Raw genomic sequence first — 4,169 nt, 5'->3', positions numbered from 1 at the left:
AATAAATCTGAATGCCATTACAATGCTTATATATTAATTTTTAAATACATATCATATATGTGGAACATTCAGAGACATAAGGTTGAGTGGATAATTTTCAAAAGGAAACCCGTCAGTAAAGAAAATCACGCTCTGGGTGGGTAGCTCAGTTGGTTGGAACACTGCTCCATACACCAAAATTCTTTGAGTTTAATTCCCAGTTGGGGCAACTGATAGATGTTCCTCTCTCGCTCTCCCTCCCTCTCTCTCTAAAAGCAATAAAAAAATATCTTCAGGTGGGGACCACAAAAAAAAAAGAAAGAAAGAAAAAAAAAGGTTATTTGCTGCTTGCCTTGTAAAAATCAAAAGTATTAATTAAAGCCCTGGCTAGGGTATTTCAGTTGGTTGAGTGTCATCCTGTGTCCCAAGAGGTCACTAGTTCAATTCCAGTCAGGATACATGCTCGGGTTGTGGGGATCGATCCCCTGTATGGGTTGTGCAGGAGGCAGCTGATTGATGTTTCTTTCTCTCATGGATGTTTTTCTCTCCCTCTCCCTCTCTCTCTCAAATCGATAAAGACATATTTTTAAAAAGTATTTATTGCCTGGCTGGTGTGGCTCAGTGGCTGAGCATCAACCCAGGAACCAAGAGGTTACTGGTTATATTCCCTGTCAGGGCACATGCCTGGGTTTTGGGCTCGATCCCCAGTAGGGGGTGTGCAGGAGGTAGCTGATTGATGATGTTTCTCTCTTCTCGATGTTTCTATCTTTCTATCCCTCTCCCTTCCTCACCCTCTAAAAATCAATTAAAAAAACATAAAAATATATTTATTAAAAAAGAGGTATTTATATTTGCCCAATATCTTATCACATTTTCATGGTATACTTAACATATTAAAATTTAGGTAAAAGAAGCTATGATGCGATAATATTTTGCCAGCCTCTGACATTCTGTTATTCACGCTTAATTATTTAGAAGAGTTAAATTTCTTTGTTCAGTTAAAACGTGAGAGGCTTGTTGCTAAGTGGTATGAGTTGTAAATTGGTTAAGTAGCAAATAATTTTGTTTATATTTAAATTTACAAGTTTCTGATGGAAGGGACCAATAAATAAAAGTAAACACTTTACATGTAAAAAGCACTGGGAGAAATTGGGACTGTTATAGAAAAAAGAAAGCAGAATTGAGGTCTGTTAGGTGAACAGCATTGTAGGGACCATTAGAGAGGTGTGTACCACCTCATTTGCTTTGAAGCTTGTTTCTTAGACTGGGATAATTTGGAGAGATGATTGATCCAGCAAGGGGGAGAGGAGATAGTTTTATATTAGACTAGAGTTCAAGGTGAAATACTGTGGATTCCCATTTAGGGGTCTAGAGGGTCAGACTGAGCTCTAATTGGATAGCTAATATATAGTGAGGCAAAATATAAATAACATAACATAGAATTCTTTTTTATTTTAAAGTATATTTGATATTTGTTTAAGTAATAATTATATTACATTTTGAAATAGTTTTCTAAAAGTTAATTAGTTCTGATTAAAATACTAATAATCCATACTTTTAAATCTATACGGCAGAGGATACAAAGAACCAGTCTAGCATAGTACCTGGAAGAGAGACGCAGGTTCATTGAATGAATTAATGACTGCTTCTTTATATAAGCAAATTGAGGTGTTTGGCTGCTAAGACTATAGCACTGAGCACTACTCCCATCTAGTGGTAATCTACCTGGAGTGCATGGGTAATTAAAAAGGCAATGAAAACATGCCCCTCTGGAAGGGAATTACATGCACTTCCACCTCTTGTAGAGTGACCTCTTGCCAACATGAAATTATGCCTTCAACATTATTGAATTCACTTAAAGAAACAGTCTTATAAAATCCAGTTCCAAAATTTCTATGGAAATGTGTTTGAAGATTTTGTTCTTGACATTTGCGAGTCAATGTAGCTTTTATTTAAGAAAATTGTGCCTGGAAATGAAAGAGAAATAGATCATTTACAGATTGAAAATATAAATTAGTAATAAACATATGGATATGTTTTCAACCTCATTAGTAGCAAATAAATGCACATTACGACACTATTTTTGCCTATTAAATAGCAGATTATAAGAAACAATACAATGCTGGTAAGGGAAGAAATAAGGGAAGCACGTTAAATTCTTGGTGGGAGAGTAAGGTGAAACAAACATTTTCTTTTGCTTAATTTTTAAACTCTTTATTTTCACATAATTTCAGTCTTATATAGAAAAGTTGTAAGAAGGTGATTTGTACAAAGAACAGTTATGTAAATTTTACCCAGATCCATCTATTGTTAATGTTCTGCCCTATATGCTTTAAAATTATCTTAGGAAAGTATTTGAGGCTATTGAACATAAATCATGACCTTCAGACCTGAAACTTCAGAGTGTATTTCCTAAGAATAGGGATATTCTCTTACATAGTGACAGTGTAGTTACCAGTGTTAGTGAGTTTAACATTACTGTGATAATTTTTATCTTAGAATCCAGTTAAGATCAAGTATTTTTAGTTGTTATATCTCCTTAGTCTCCTTTAATCTGGAGTAGTTCCATAGCCCTACTTTGTCTTTTATGACCTTGATATCTTTGAAAAAATATAGACTATCCTCTTTTTTTGGTAGAACATTTCACATTCTGTGCTTAATGAATACAAATAGAATACTAGATTCTTTTTATATTCTCAGTTGAAATGTTTTTTAATATGGTCTGTACTTCTCAGAGTATCACATCTAAAGGCATATAAAGTCCATCTGACATTTATTGATAATGTTAATTTTGCTTATCTGTGTAGGGTGGTCTGATTTCTTCATTGCATAATTATTTTTTTCTGTGGAGAAATACTTTAAAACCACACAGATATTTTACTCCTCATAAAAATTCCCCTAAGATTTAGCAACCATTGTTGATTCTGTCTGTTTTAGTCTACTGCTCTATACCAGGGGTCCTCAAACTACGGCCCACGGGCCACATGCAAATACAAATATTGTATCTGTTCCTGTTTTGTTTTTTTACTTCAAAATAAGATATGTGCAGTGTGCATAGGAATTTGTTCATAGTTTTTTTTTAAACTATAGTCCGGCCCTCCAACAGTCTGAGGGACAGTGATCTGGCCCCCTGTTTAAAAAGTTTGAGGACCCCTGCTCTATACTATGAAAATGTTAATTTTCAACTCAGGGTAATCCCTTCACATTTATTAGTTGACCCTCAGCATTCCACTGTTAAGCAAAAGCACTTCCTTCGTTATCCTTCATTTGTCTGTATACACTCATTAGTTCCTATTTTAAAAAATGGTTAATCATTCATTATGTACTTATTGTCCCAGATTTGACCCTTCAGGGTGGATTTTTTTCTGGGAAAGGAAAATAAGGAAAAATACATATATGTGACCATTTGTACTTTTTTAAGGGGTTGTTTAGAGAATTTTATAAGAGTTTATTTGAGCCAAACTGATGATAATTGCTGGGAAGCAAGATCTCAAATGCTCCAGACAGTGACAGTTTTTCCATTTGCACTTTTTTAAGCCTAGCAATATTTTCAGGAAATCATTCAATGTCAGTTCATTGCAATCTTCCTCATTCTTTTGTACAACCACATAATACACTATTTGAAACAATTGTCTCCAATAGAAAAACATATGAAGAATCTTAAAAATGTTTACACCCATTGTCCAAGTAATTTCAAATTTAGGAGCGTCTCTTAAGGAAAATTCTTAGAAATGCAAATAAAGGTTAATGTACAAAGGTGTTCAATAAAGCATTATTTATAATGGCAAAAATTTAGAAATAACCTGAATAACTTACATTAAAGGAATGGTTAATATAGTATTTCCATATAATAAAGCTTTATGCAGTCATTAAAAAAGTTCATGCCTTAATTTAATATTACATTAACTGAACACACACAGATCTCAAAATTATATGCTTTGATCTCATTCATGTAAAATGCACAAGAAAGAGATTGGAAGGAAATATACTAAAGTGATAAAACATGGCTGCTTCTGAGGGTAGGATTTGGGATCTTTAATTTTCTTCTTCCTTTTTATATTTTTTGTACTGTCCAAATTATCTTCAGTGAACATATAGTCCTATTTCAAAAAAGTTGAAATCAGTAATCTAGTATTAAAGAATTTTTTTCATCCTTGGGAATTGGAATGCTTCCTCTCTGGGGTTCATTA

The sequence above is a fragment of the Myotis yumanensis genome, unplaced genomic scaffold (assembly GCF_028538775.1).
Source record: "Myotis yumanensis isolate MYYU_CA2020_CCGP unplaced genomic scaffold, mMyoYum1.0.hap1 SCAF_6, whole genome shotgun sequence".
Lineage (NCBI taxonomy): Eukaryota > Metazoa > Chordata > Mammalia > Chiroptera > Vespertilionidae > Myotis > Myotis yumanensis.
Note: the sequence above shows the minus strand (reverse complement) of the source record.